Source organism: Vespa mandarinia, chromosome 17, assembly GCF_050613455.1.
Source record: "Vespa mandarinia isolate Hongniang chromosome 17, ASM5061345v1, whole genome shotgun sequence".
NCBI lineage: Eukaryota > Metazoa > Arthropoda > Insecta > Hymenoptera > Vespidae > Vespa > Vespa mandarinia.
In genome coordinates this window covers 3,732,501-3,749,075 of record NC_140826.1, presented here as the reverse complement: position 1 = coordinate 3,749,075, position 16,575 = coordinate 3,732,501, and the positions used below count along the sequence as shown (strand labels likewise).

Genomic DNA, 16,575 nt, shown 5'->3' with positions numbered 1-16,575 from the left:
TCGTTCTCTCTCTTTCTCTCTCCTCACTATAAAAAAAATGACGTGTGCATTATAATAATTGTTAGTATTACGACGTTATACTCGATCCATGTAAAAGGATCTCCGTCTTTTTCTTCTTTCATTGTCTGCTCTCCTTTCCTTTGCAAAGAACTTTCCTTTCGCTTGGCCTTTTCCGTTCTTATAAGTTGTAGGTAGTAGTTACTACTACGAAACAACCACACGTGAATTATCCATTCGGTCGAACGTGCCGACATTAAAAGAGCAAACGATTCACGTTTATTTATCATTGATTTCTTGTAACTTGTTACCGACGACATTATCGTGAATATTTTTTCTCCCCTTTTCTTTGTTTTTTTTTATTTATTTTTTTGTTTTTTTTTTGTTTTTTTCTTTTTTTTTTTTCTTGGCACGCGTGAAGAAAAAAAAGGAAGTAAGGAAGTAAGAAAAAATAAGAAAATCGAGGAAAGTCGTATTATTCTTGAGAAAAAAAAAATTGTAGGAAAAATAAAAATAAAAATAAAAATACGAGGAAACAGTGGTCGAACTGAAAGTTCCCAGAGACTCGTAATTTTACAATTTGAGAAAGAAAGAAAGATTAAAACAAATTAGCCTGTGTAAAAGTTTCTCGGAAAGAGATTAAATTGATCGTTTTTTTCCCTTTTTCTTCTTGTTCTTTTTTTTTTTTTTTTTTTTTTAAATCACTGTCACCTCGAGACAATCTTGTTGGTATTCTAAACAAAATCGAAGAATATATCTTAGAAGATTTTTTTTTTTGTTTTCGAGCAAAACACTTGCTTTATCATTAATTCTCTTTACGTAGAAATCGTTATCTCTTAATGAACTTCATTTTGAAAATATACATTCGAATTTGCTTTTTTTAGCAATTTTAGCAATCAATATTTGCTTATATCCCACTCAACCATCTCAGGTTTTTTTTTTTAATTTCTTATTATTTTATCTCACAAAACTGATTCGATCGAGTCATTTTATCGTGTAGAAAAGAGACAAAAAAAAGTTGTTTTCACAGAACACTTGAGAATACATTTAAAACGCATACACGTAATTAAGTACGTGCACATATATATGTATATATATATATATACATATAGAAAATGCATGTATATATATATATATATATGTTCGTCGATGACATGTCTCTGATTAAATGATTTCCCATTGAGAGTTTTTCATTCGTTATCCAATGGTATAATCTTTCGAGTGTTACCGTGTGACACGTAATCGATCGATACTCATACCTATGACATCATTGTTTATACGATTAGATTGTTTATGATATATACGCATATATATATATATATATATATTATTTTTAACTATTTAACATTCTTTAATACCAACTACGTGTATATGAAAGAAAAAAATGAAAAAGTTTAAAAAAAGAAAAACAAAAAGGGAAAAACCAAGGACGAATACGTTGCGTTCTTTCGTTATTTTACAAAAAAAAAAAAAAAAAAAAAAAAAAATAAGAAAAAGAAAAAGAAAAAATCAACAAAAAAAATTATAAATAAATATGGACGATAAAGTACGTCATAATGTTAGAAAGAAATATGCATGTTCGATGTTTGGTGTAACGTTTAGCGTGTTTGCTTGTTGAACCCAACGTCGTAGGTTCAAATCTCTCCTCTAACCATTTCTTTATAAAAGATATTTTTATTTCAGAAATAGTCTTCTCTTGGATACGTCGTTGTTTTCTCTAATCTGTCCTTTATTTCTCTTCTCCTAATTCTCTCTCTCTTCTCTTTGTGTTATAACAAATTTTGTTGTTTGTTGTGCGTTATCTGCTCTATAAGAATTTTTATAAAAAATTATTTCTCTCTCTCTTATTCTCTTTCCTTTCCCTATATATATAAGTCACTAATGTGTTGTCTGTGCGCGAGATATTGTTAATAACGCACAGTCGTCAAGAGTGACTAATATTAAATGATAATTTTATTATCAGACCGAAATCCAAAGCCAGTATTCTTTGCCTCTTCAATGGTACGAGTATTGGATACCTCGGTCACAAATATTATAATTTATATTTATTAACATATATAATATTTTTCTTTTCTTTTTTTTCCTTCTTCTTTTTTTTCTCTTGTCTCGCTTGGATTTATTTGCTTGAAATTTATCAGAGTAGAAAATAAGTAATTAATAATGATGAATAAAATAATTAAAAAAAAAAGAAAAACAGAAAAAAACTAATAAAACAAGGAAAAGACATATAAAAATGAAAAAAAAAAATAGAAAGAAAACGAGTACAAGATTTCCTCTTATCGAAGAGAAAAATAAATAAATAAAAAATGTAAAAGGGAAAGAAAAATAAATGAACGAAGAAGAAAGAGAACAAAACGAGAGATTTCCGTGACGAGCGATTATTGATAAGAAAGTCGTCTAAAAAAAAAAGAATACGTCATTTTAATTTGTTCTCATTCGTACATATAAGGAAGAATGATTAAGCAACGAACAATAATCAACGCACTCATTGTAAAGCCTGATATCGTTGATACCGTAATAATGCGTCAATAAATAAAAACGTATCTCGTTTTAATATAGTAATTTTTTTGGTCGACATGAATATAATCTTGAGAAGACAAGAAGAAAAAAAAAAGACAACATATACGAAAGTTGATTTATAAGTTTCTCTCGAGAGACAAACAAAAGAGAAAAAGATAGAAAAGTAACACTTATAATTTGTTAATAGACGTATAAATGAATATACATATATATATATATATATATATATATATATATGTAAATAATTAATTAATCGAAGAAACAAATAAGAAGGAAAAAAGGAAAAAACAATTCCAATTATTTTAATAAGCGTACAAAAAGAAAAAAGAATAGCTATTATTACGCTAGTTTGGTTCTGTGAAAAGATGTTCATAGAAAAACATATTCACTTTGTGTTATGCACTAATCCACTTGATTTGATAATCGATGCGAGTCGTACGAGCGCGTATCAGCATTATCATCGTCGTCATCATCATCAATGTCGTCATTAAAGAACCCGGTCGTGTGACTAAGCAACCATTGTTACGTATATACATGTACGTATATATATATATATCCTGTATATACCTAGAAATCTGTCTTTTACAATCTGCTCCAAAAATAAAAGTTATATCTTACGTTAGCTCGGGAGCTGCTCACCAAAATATAAACCTATGAAAGATTTATTTATAGATGATCTATTCATTGTCGATCAGCTGTTTCGAAAATCCATCTATCTATGTATCTATTTAATTTATTTTAAGGAAGCTCTTACGATTCTCATGAATGAATTCAAGGTTTTTTTTAATTGAGACACCACACGCACGAATGCGCACACACGCAAATATATATTTGCGATTAAAAATTCATTTCGCCAATTTATAATTTTCTTTTTCTCTTCTTTTTTTTTTTATTCTTTTCTTTTCCTTGGTTTTATTTTTTCCTTTTTTCCCCTATGAATTTTCGTATATCCACGTTCTCACAGGTGTAACATGAACGATCGAAACGACGAAACTCGACGGAGCTTTGCAAAAGGATCCACGTCATCGTTTTACGGTTCTCTGCTCGCGGTGAAAGTGTCGAGCTCGCTACGAAACGGAGCAGAAACTCGTCGTTTAAATGTTCCTTCGTGTTATTCGCGAACGTACTATGGCTCAACTCTCGAAATATAAATATATATATATATACATACATACACATTTATCTATCTACCTACCAACTTACCTATATAAATATTTTCATTATCGCATAATTCCTACAAAATGGGAATAAAGAGAGAGATTTATGTATTATCGATATCGAGAATGGTATTAAATACTATTATATAGTGAACGAATGTACGTACATATATATATATATATATATATATATATATATATATTTATATAAAATAGTAAAGTACGTTTTATAGGTTTCAACATTTTCTTAAAATTATCTCCATCTCGTTGTGTATATGTCTGTGTATATGGTACGTTTCGAATATACTTTGAAATTCTTACTAATCATTTTGTTGACTCCATCTAAATGCTCTAATGAACGTCACGCTTCTTTCGTTTCGTTTGTGCGAATGACCAAGAACGACTAACGTGCCTCGTTCGTATAATCAGGACTCTTCGTCGTCAAATTTCAAATGACTCTTTCGTACTCTCCTTCCCCTTCTCCTCTTTCTTTTTCTTCTTGTGATTTGTTAGTTAACCTATTACGGAACATAGAATGAAAACACACGGATATATATATATATATATACATATACAAACACGTCTCGTTCTATTATGAATTGTATACATACATATCTATAACCTTACTATTATCGACTACGATTTCCTTACGTCCTATTATTTGCTCGTATCAATCGACGAACTTCTCTGTATCAACTGTAAACACATATATCGTTAACATACAATATGTCCTGATATTCTGACATACGTTGTTTGTAATAGTAGAGAAAGAGAGAGAGAGAGAGAGAGAGAGAGAGAGAGAGAGAGAGACGTAACGCAACACCGGAATCACGTGTTTAAAACGAGCACGAGTCTAATGTGTGTTAGAGTTAAACTTCTAAAGCCACGATCAAAGCAAGAATTCGTTTCATGTGAATTATTGAAAAGTATACGAAAGAAAAATTTTCAAGAGTATTTAAATAATTCGCTTGTAAATACGACAATTCATATGATTTCATTTATATACACGTAATGAATTAATTTTTTATTTTATATTAATGTATATACATACATATATAAATATCTATGTACGTGTATGATCGCAATGAGATGAATCCAATGATCGTGTAAACGATCCAAGTCGTTCAATTATATTTTTTCCCCCTATCGAGGAATTTGTCGATAGATCAATACAAATCAAGGAAAACATATTTCTTTCTTTTTTTTTTTTTTTATATAACGAAATGACTCATTAGAACTCTCTTTCGCAATCAAATATTATTTCTAATTGAATATCAATCAATGTTTAAGAATGCAGGTGTTCCTTTGTAACGTTATGTAAATGTCTTTATGCAACTACATATGCATTTAAATATTTATATATATATATATATATATTTATATATATATATATTTATATACATATTTATATACATATACGTGGAGTTATCGTTTAATCAAAACGTATGTTCGTCAGACAAGCTGGCAGACCGATATTACAATGCGCCTTCTCTCCATTTAGAGGGCATTTAAATCATTGCTTCAATTAAGCTAATATAACAGAAGGAAAGACCCCCTACGAGGTTCATCGATATGCATGCGCATATCACGCGATTCGTTTAGTAGTATATAGAAGAAATTCTTTAGCTTCATGACGAAACGAATAAATTGAAAGAGAATCTTTACCGTAATAACGTTCAAACGTTTCAAACGATATAATGATTATTTATATATACATATATATATATATACATAATATATCAAGTTCAAATTGTTCAAGGATAAAAAAAAGAAAAAAATTGTTTTTTTTATAAATAGAGTGATCATCCACAAATTTTCTCAAATAATTGAATTTTAACAAAAGATATTGAAAAGATTAAGATATGTATATATATATATATATATATATATATATATATATATATAAATATATGATATGTACGTTTAATACTTGATATTGTTATGAGATTATATGTAACGAATGTGCCGAAGTAATTGAATTTCACGACATCGAAAGAGATTAGATTAGATTAGATGTTTTATATATTGCTTTATCTAGATCAAAAGACTTTCTACAATTTGTCTTCCTTTTATATATTTTTTCTCTTTTAATTTGCAAATATTAAGAAGAATTTTATTTCGTTTATTTCCTTTGTCTATTTCATTCTCTTCTTTCATTTGCATTCTGTAGAAAAAAATAAGTGACAGAAAGAAAAAAAATTATGATAAATGATAAACCTGGCAAGATTTATACATGTTGGTACTTATTTATATACGTATGTACGTACATACTTTAGTTCGTTTGTTCGTTCGTTCATTCGTTCGTTCGTTTATTCGTTCTTACTATCATTCTAAAAAACGAAGCAACGTGTTCGTTATCACTTATTACAAAGTGCGTAAATATCTTCAGCGAGCAAAGTCGAAGAAAGTTATTATCTTTAATGTTAGTTTAACTTAATAAATGTCTCAGTATAAGATGACTTTTCAATTCATCTATCATCAATATTTATTTGGTTTGTACGAAATTTATACGAATATATATATATATATATATATATATATATATATATATATATATATATAATAATTATTTCTCAAATCGAGAAGTTATATGACCTCGAGATTTTAACCTGTCAATTTTATTCAAAAAAAAAATAAAATTGATCGGAAAGACATTGAATATACATATGTAGGAAGAATCAAAAGGAGGTTTCGTTAATTCTAAAGGTCGAAAAATTCCTTTTCCTGACGTCAAAATTCCGATCTAATAAATAACAAATCTAATCAATCGATTTTTTCATTCGACTTATCGAAAGATCTAACCCATTAGATTGATACAAAAATGATATTATCTTTCATTACCAGATTTCACAAATAAAATATAGATTAATTTTGTAATCTATTATGTATATAATATCGTACGATCCTTTTGCAATATCGATTTACATATTCTACCGGTCGTATAAACTGTTGGAAATTTCGAATAAAAATAAAATAATACAATAAAAAAAAAAAAAAAAATAAAAGAAAAATTAAAATAGATATTATAAAGCGAATCGAAATTATTGGCACAAATTTACGATGCGCCAAATAAGTGAATGATTATTATATTGTGTATATACGTATTTATGTACACGAATAATACGTACACGTATATTTTTCGATTTGATCTTGTTGCGTATCGAGCTTTACGAGGCCGAATAAAAAGTCGTCGCCAATTCAAGTAGAGTAAAATTCCAACACGCAAAAGCATCTGACGTATTCGCCATTTCTACCATTAGATTTTTTTGTATTACTTTATTCTTTTTTTTTCTTTTTCTTTTTTTCTTTTTTCTTTTTTCTTTTTCGTTGCTCGCTGCAACTCTTCGAAAGTTGTATCGCAAAGAAAAATATCCGATAATTTAACACCATTGAGAAATGGTTTCTTTTCGTTGACACGTTCAATTGATTGATCTGCTGATTTAACGAAATTCTAATTAGCATTGGGTTGCAATGAAGAAAAGAAAAAAAAAAAAGAAGAAATATTCTAGTGTTAGATAAGATATGATGATAAAATGCGGCGTCTTTCGGGTATACGAATAAAACGCTGATATCGAATAACGTTTATTTATATAAAAATATACTCATCCCTTCTATATATATATATATATATATATATATATATATATTTTTACTATAAAATATTTTTCGTCAATCTAATTCCTCGATTACCATTTCGATCAAACGTTATCGATGTTATTCGGATCGAGTCGTTCATCATTTTTCGAAAACAAGTCCAAGGTGCAAAAAGCTTAAAAAAGGTACATTATATATTACGAGTATATAAAGTTATATGTATATATATATATATATATATATATACACATATATCAAGAGAGTATCTCATTAATATGGTGCCGAGCTTTAGGCTCAGAGAAAACAGAACCTCGTACTATTTATTATAAAAATAAGAAGAAAATAACAATATTACATAAATGTAGGTCGTTAAATTGTTTACTTTCGAGTATCTTCAAGAGAGAATGCAGATAAAATTATTCCGTAATAATAATTAAATTTCTTTAAAGAAATTTTACATCGAGAATCGTGACGATAATTTTTACAATTTTTGCAAAACATATTTTTAATGACATAAATAAAAATTGCTTATTATTACTGTTAAATAATATTGTTGAATTATATTTGGATCAATTATTATAAAACAAATAACTTATTATTTTCAATTAAAAGGAATAATATCTAACATAGATAAGGGAAATACGTACATTGTTATTAAATCGATCGATCACGCGAAACCATCGTATCACTTAACGCTGTTATTTTCAAACTCGATATTTTATTCCCAACGGAGATTAGGCGTGTTGCGATCGATTTGGCTTTTCGCCGATGCATGCACGCTCACATCGTCATCGAAGATCACCGAGAGATTTAATCGCTTCGCTTGGCTTGGCTACGACGACACAGGCTGAATACATAAATATGTATGTATTCATGGGAGGGGAGGGGGGGTTGAGTTGGGTTGGCTTGGGGCTGAAGCGAGGGGGTCAGGAGACCACTAGTTCACGTTGTCATGACGACCCGAAGGGTCCCTATTCTTCCTCTCTTGCATTCCTAAGAGGAGCTTTCGCGAGGAGAACGCCCTTCAAAAAGTCGTCTTTCGATCATTTCTAGATCCTCCAACTCAATTTTTTTCATCAACTCTTTCGAAATTATTTCGAATATTTTAACACATTAATTTACATTAATACACATTTTTTTTTTTACATTAAATCTTCTCAGAATAACAAATTACATAAGATTATATCTTGAAATAATTATACATATATATATATATATATATATATATCTATATATATATATATATATGTATATATATATATATATACATCCTATATATATATATATATATATATATATATATATATATATATATATATAGGATGAGTAAAGAATTTCTGGACTGGATTTTAAAAATCAATTTATACTATCTTTTTCTATAGCCTCCTAATTTTCTTTTAAATTTTCAAACTACGAACTTAGAAATTTTTTAGATCAATCTGATAATAAATATATATATATATATATATATTTGTATGTATATAGGGTATGTATTTATGTATGTATTTTAAATTGCAAATAAAGATCGAATGAAAAAAGTAAAGCGATCGATAATACATGGCACTTTCGCACGAAGATAAAACTCGATCACTTCGATGCATTTGTTGCACCTGGCGTTTCCTCATCCCTTCCTTCCTTTTTCCTCTCCCTCTTTCCCACCTTCTTCCTCTCTTTCTATGTCTCTCCCTTGCTCTTTTTCTTTCTCTACATTGTCCGCGTTCACATTTCATTTTTCAACATACAATAAGATTCAGGAAGCGTAACCTCGTAACTATCGTAGGGCCGTGGAAAGCGTTTCTTCGTTGGCTTAAAAGAAGAACGAACGTTCTCTTTTCTTTTCTTTTCTTTTTCTTTCCTTTCCTTTTCTTTTCCATTCTTTTCTATTTTATTCCATGACCTAGAAATAGAAAAAGAGAACATTACCGACAGAAGCTTGAAAAAATTTTTTAAATAATTTATTTTTCTTTATCTATCTTTATATAATATATATAGATGTATATATATAAACCTATGTATATATCATAAAAAATCTAAAAAAATCTTTTTCTTTATCTATCTTTATATATATATATATATATATATATATATATATATATATATATATATATCTATTTGGCAAGAATCGTTGCCCAATGGTTCCTCTTTTTATCTTCTCACTCGAATAAAGTTCTTCGTATTTCTATAGAAAAGAGAATGAGAGAGAGAGAGAGAGAGAAAATTTGAGACATTGATCTAGCTAGATTGAGGAAAATTTTCTTGGACCAACAACGATAGAGAATATACGATTTGAGTCAACGGAACTCCCGTCGAATCATCCTACAGTCCGCAAATATCTTATTTCGAGAGTTACGCTTTGTATACCTCTATGGGAAATTTCGAGTCTCATATATATATATATATATATATATATATATATATATATATATATATGTTATACAAATTTTTTCGTAATATTAAAACCTTGTCGTAAGTCAATAATTAGTGAATAAGTAATTATTAATGATTCATTAAAGAAAGAAAAAAACAAAAAAGAAATATTGAGGTTCCACAGTCAAGAAATTATGATAGTATATTGTAATAATATATCACGATCATCTTATAAAAATATTGGAATAATTTAAAATACATACATTTAAATGTATTAACTTGGCGAATAACTAATTTGTCAGAATATGTCGTAAAGAGGAAAAAAATAAATATCGAATATATTTTCCTTCCAAAAAAAAAAAAAAAATATATATATATATATATAAACACTTTACTATGCCAATAATATAAAACTAATTAATTAATTAAACAAATTTTGAATTGATTTACGTATAAAATAACGAGTGATGTATTATCTATAATACATATGCATGTATGTATTTTCGGATCAACATGATTTCAAAATTTTTATTTTTAACATTTGTAATTTTAAATTACTTAAGAGACAGAAAGACAGAGAGAAAGAGAGAAAGAGAATGAGGGAATAGAAATGAAAAGAGAATCAACCAGAGGAGAATCCAAATGCAAATAGAGAATTTCGAAGCTTTCAATAGGAATGTCTTCCTCGAACGCATAATCAGAGTGAAACGAGAGAACGAGAAAGAGAAAGAGAGAGAAGTAGGATATTCCCGGATGAATCAGTCTTTCGTTTCCAACTGACGACTAGAGAAGGGCCAACAAGAGGTGCTTTCCCTTCGTAGCGAGCTTACAAAACGCTCGTGCATATACACATACATATATACGTGCACATGCACATGCACATGCATATAAACGCATACATATACAAGTGAACCCTTCTAATTCGAGCGAAGCCTGCCTTACGAATACGTTCTTTGAAAACGTATTTGCGAGTCCAACGTTCGCGAGTTAAATTTATTCCTACCGTGGATAGCGGTGAGGTGGGGTAAGAGGGATAGGAGGGATAAGAGAAGTGGGGCGAGGTGAGGTGGTAAAGAGAGAGAGAGAGAGAGAGAGAGAGAGAGAGAGAGAGAGAGAGAGAGAGAGAGAGAGAGAGAAAGTGAGTGAGAGAAAGGGTAAAAGAGATTCGTAGGGGAAAATTCTTTATAAAAAAAAGTTGTGACTAATCAATTGTATCGAGTACATTTTCAATGAGAATCTAACCGTGAAATATATATGCGTGAGAAATAATTTCTTTAAAATAATTAATACATCCTTATCAATGATAAAACCTAATACCAATTCGATATCGATCTTAAATAATATCCATTATCACATTGCAACTTAGTCGTCGTTGTCCCTTTCATATCTTTTTTTTTTCTTTTTTTTTCTTTTTTTTTTTTTTATCTTGCTCGATATTCTCTATCATTCTATATTCTAATATTATTGGATACGCGATCGTTATCGTAGAAATATTTAGATATACATGTATATTTTTAGTAATATAAAATAATATCCATTATTAAAGGATCGATAATATCGAGATCAATCGTTAGAACTATTATTTGAATTATTTTTATTTGAGCGAAACTTTTTCGCAAAAAAATCTATTATACGTATATATATTAAAGAAATCGTACGTATGTATTTTAGCATAAACGTAAAATAATTTGGATAATGAAGGTATAAATCGTAAATGGGGGAATGGTTTGCTCCTGGACACTCTCGTGTAATTTGCATGAAACGATCGATCGAGTGGAATACGAAGTGGACGGGGAGTGGGTGGTGGTTGGGATGGTGGGTGGGTGAGAGGGTGGTTGATTGGTTAGATAGAAGAGGGAAATGTATAAGAGGGAGAAAGACCGTAGAAGAGAGAGAGAACCGAAATTATTATCGGTTAAGAATATTGAACTTGCGCGTTTGTAAATTTATTATAGGCAGCCATAGAACGTGTAATTTAAGATCCTCTTTTCTTTTCGTATTTTACGTCAGTTTGATTATTAACAGACATTGATTACAAATTGGTGCTGATATAAGAAAGAAAATGTTACGTATCGTGACGTAAACGTTCATAAAAACATTCGCTTCTGCGATTACATAAAAAGCTTGGGTATATTACGAAAGAAACAAATCGGACAGATATAAAATGGTGTAAGCGAGACGATTAAATTCGTAAGGAAAAATGTGTCTTTGACAAGTATTACGCGAACGGTGATGATGACGATGATGTTACCAACGTTACTACGTAACGTGCTTTTGTTCCTACTCTTTTTATCTTTTTATTTCTTTTTCTCTTTTTCTTCTCTTCTTCAATTTATCCAAAGTGTTACACAATCGACAACGACAAACTATGCGAATCGAATATTCTAATAAATACATATATACTTATATATATGAGATATACAGGATGAAACAAAAAGTTTCTATTTGATATTAAAAATATATCTTTTCTTTAACCTAATATTATTTTTAGATCGTACAAATGAAAAAAATAGAAAAAGAAGAAAATAAATAAATAATAAATTGATCTAGAAACAATATTGGCTTGTACCTGTATAAAACGATGAAAAAAAAAAAAAACTTATAATTCGATTGCATAATTCTAATTTCACGTTTTCATTCCTTTGATTTGTTATTTTATTTATTTATTTATTTGTTTTTTTTTTCTTCTTTCCTTTGATATCCTTTTTCCAATCGTTTTGCTATCTCATATTTATATGTAGGCGTATAGATCGTAAGTTTCATTCTTCTCTTTTTTTCCTAATTTTTCATTAAGATTAGATGTTATCGAAAGCAAATGACAATGGCGTATAATTTTATTTTTTTTATCTCTCATTTTGTTATCCGAAATGAATCTTGTTTGTTCGTTCTTTCTTTTTTTTTTCTGTGAAATGCGAAACAATACAAATGAAATTGCTTCGCATATACGAAATACTACATTCGTGCGTTATTTCTAAAGAGAGAGAGAGAGAGAGAGAGAGAGAGAGCAAATATCAGCTGCTGTTTGCCCTAACATTCTACGTCAGATCAAAGATCGATCGATCTTTCACCACTCTCACTTATTTTCTGATCGATTTACAAACGTTGTTTGCCGTTTCTAGTATTTCTCGATGACTTATACTGTCGACCGACTTATGGCCTTTGAACTCTGCTGACTCACATTCTCGCGGAGTCTTTCGTTGTAAACGTCCTACACCTTCTTGCAATATTATCTCACCATTTCAATGTAAAAGAAAGAGGGAGAGAGAGAAAAATAAATGTGTGTATGTAAGAGAGAAAAAGAGAGAGGAGTTATGACGTCAACGAACGAGGGAAATAAAAATCATTGACGTGTATACACGTGAGTGCTTGATCGGTCAAAAAGAAATAAGAGAAAAGAAAAAGAAAAAAAGATAAAAGAGATAATTTGAAATATAAATCGTAGTACTCGTGTAACAATTTTCAAGATTGTTTCTTCCTCCTTCTTCCTTTTTTCTTGCTTCTTCTTCTTTTTCGAAAAACAGAAACTCGAGAGAAATATAAATCGAAATTTATCTTTCTAATAAGGAAACTCATGAATCTTTGATTTTATTGTTCTTGACGATTCTTCTGTAAAACACAAATAGAAAGAGAGAGAGAGAGAGAGAGAGAGAAAAAGAAAGAAAAATAAAATATCAAATTAAGTTATCGACAGAGATAACGATATGAATAAAAATCGACGATTTTTCGTAAGCGGCTGATCTTCTTTCAGTAAAAAAAAAAAAGAAAAAAAAAATATAAGAAAAAGGGATACGGCATTGCGACGAAAAAAAAAAAAGAGAAAAAGGAAAAAAAGAAATTCACATTCGTTTAGGATGTCGGGAAAATTTACAAGAAAAAGAAGAAGAAAAAAAAAAAGAAATATAGTTCAAGGAAATACAATAGGAAGAGAGTAAAAGATGAAAGACTTATAGCAAATGAAAAAAAAAAAAAATTCCCAAGTGAGTGACTATGACAATCAATTACGACAAAGGAAAATATAATAGATAGAAGATACGGAAGAGGAAAAAGTTTTCTCTCGGGTACGTTGACACTTAAAAGGTAACATAATTGAAATAGGAAAAAGGAAGTAACATAATGTACTTTCAAATCTTTTAATAGACCTTTTACATGAAATTATCTCGAACTAATATAATATAATTTAATGAAGGTTTCCCATCAACGAGATTTGTCTCCTCTTCGTCGTCGTCGTCGTCGTCGTTGTCGTCGTTGTCGTCGTCGTCATTGTCATTGTCGTTATCGTTGTCGTCGATCGAAAGTACGTACATAAATACATACATGTCGGCCTTTTTAACATCGAGAATAGCTCGAAAAAGCATTGGCCGCACCTCTTTCGCGACGTCGCGTCGTTGAATGGATAGGCATCGACGAGACAAAAGAATTAACTCGTTATGAAAGCTAGTTTAGCGAGCAAGCGAACGCGAATGAACGAATACCAACGGACTAGCTTATGCTAACACGTGCATATATATATATATATATATATATATATATATATGTTAGTTCATAGCTAACTAGATTATACTAGGAAGGAGACACGGATGAATTCCACAACCTGTATCTATAAGAGATTTAGAGACTGTTCAATGTCCAACGTTGAGAGGGTCGATAAAGTTTAAAGGTGAGAAACACTTTATTATATCGTCATTTATAAATATCGCTTGATCGGCAAAAAAAAAAACGTTTAGCTACGCGACTTTTTACCTCGACGAAATGAAATATATCTTTGCTTTTTTTTTCTTCTCTTTCTTTCTTTTTTTTTCTTCTTTTTCTATCTCATTTCTTTATATTCTATTTTTTTTTTCTTTTTTTTTTTTTTTTATAGTTTAATTCAATATCTTGACTTTAAATGTCTGATCAAACGTGTCTTCGTAATGCACGATAAAAAAAAAGGGCTCCTGATATAAATAATAAGATAATGAAACGATTTGTCCATAAATTAATTGAATTTAAGATGAAATTATGATTATAATTGCGTTTAAATGGAAATATTGAATTTATTGATTAGAAAAAATTCCTTTTGACATTCTATGTGATATAATGTTACTATAATATGTATGATATATAATAAGATGTTCTTTTAAAAAAGAGCACGAATATTGATTTCTTCATCCATCAATCAAAGAAAACGTCACAATAGATAGATAAAAAAATATTAACATTTATACGAGAATCGAGATAAAGTATCTTCTCTTCTTTTTTTTTCTTTTCTCTCTCTCTCTCTCTCTCTCTCTCTCTCTCTCTTTCTTTCTTTCTATAAAATTATGGATCCCTGTGAGCCTGTAATCAAGCGCGGATTTATGTAATCCCGTGATTCCGAGCATGATATTATTCTTCTTCCGTGACCTAAGTGACGTAAAAGAAGAAGAACACGTAGATTAAAATTCCATAGTTCGATACATATTTATCGTTTAAAACATGTTACTATAATAAATGAGATCGCTTCGATCGTTTATACATATATATATATTACGTTAATGAATTTTATTTATTTTACAAAAAGAAGAATGAAAATGATTTTATATACTTTTTGTGCTTCACAAAAAAAAAAGAAAGAAAAAAACAAAAAAGAAATTATTGCAAATCGTGAAAGAAAGAAGAGAGATAGTATTCTTCGAAAAGTATAAAATAAGAAAAAAAAGGAAAAAAAAAAAAAAAAAAGAACAAAAGAAAAATATTGAGAACACATTTAACGTATCACCCAGAGATCAAGTTTTTTACGTAGAACTTTTCCAAGAGATTCCCCCTTTTGTTATCACTTATATAAAGAATACAAATTCTTCGAAGTAGGGTGCATTTCTTTGAAGACAACGAACAAAAGCTATGGGTATACCTATACCCTATATACCTTTTTTATAATTCAATCCAGGGTAGTCCTGCAGATGGGCAAAAACCGTTGATATCTTAAACGGATGAACTCGTTGAACAACCATTGAAACTACCCTTCTTCTAAATTTTCGTTTATATATATATATATATATAAATATATACATATACATACTCGTCCTTTTTTCTCACGCATATATATATATATATATATATATATATATGTTAAGATATATAAAATCGATATATAAAACGTGTTTAACTCGTCTTAAAATAGAGAAAACGAATGCAACCCGTACGTTATTTTTTTCTTTCTTTTTCTCTAGAGACCAGTCTCTTCATTCTTCTTCTTCTTGTACTACTACTACTACTACTACTACTACTTCTTCTTCTTCTTTTTTTCTTTCTTTCTTCCTTTTATTTAGCAGACGAGCTGGTAAACGTAAAGCGGAAACGGCAAAGTCAACGGCCGCGATCTTCTCTGTCTGTGTAGCGATGTGGCTGGCCGACATAATGAGAGAAACTCCTCGTGATTTCATAATGTCAGAGTTCCTCTTAATCTTAGGATTAAGATGAACAAACAAACAAACAAACAAACAAAAAGCAATAATATATATATATAAGAGAGTACAGGAAAAAAAAATAAAAGAAAAGAAAATCTATATGTATATACATATATGTATTATTTGTTGGAGGTACAAGAGAATAGAGGTAAGAAAATGTTAAAGGTCTTTAGGAATGACTATCGTGGCTGTTTAATTACTATGAAACTGATAATTCGAGCGTAAAACTCGAGAGAAAAAAGAAAAAAAAAAATAAAAAAAAAGAAGAAAAAGAAAATTTCCTCGACTATTATTTTAGCGCGTGCATGTAATTATGTTAACACCACCCAAAGGTGTAAGAAAATTTTGATCGGAAAAAATCGCGAGTGATTAATTTCGGCATAAACATAAAGCTTTTTTTATTTGCATGATTATTTTGTCTAGCGACAAAAAGCCACAGCAGAGAGTAGAAGTCAACATGCGAGGAACGAACTCGTTTCACTCGTTATGTAACTTATGTCTTTTCTTTTTCGAAC

General features: G+C 29.4%; 1 long non-coding RNA gene across 2 annotated transcripts; it reads right to left on the bottom strand.

Moving 5' to 3' along the window:
- Nucleotides 1–2,833: 2,833 nt before the first annotated feature.
- Nucleotides 2,834–4,381, bottom strand: LOC118443497 (uncharacterized). Of its 2 annotated transcripts, XR_014983138.1 has the most exons (5): nucleotides 4,286–4,381; nucleotides 3,996–4,192; nucleotides 3,721–3,751; nucleotides 3,157–3,656; nucleotides 2,834–3,084 (listed from the first exon to the last, which is right to left on the bottom strand). It is a non-coding gene; the product is annotated as an uncharacterized LOC118443497 (long non-coding RNA). The 2 variants fall into 2 exon arrangements; XR_014983137.1 differs by having other exon boundaries at nucleotides 3,157–3,751.
- Between the last annotated feature and the right edge of the window lie 12,194 nt (nucleotides 4,382–16,575).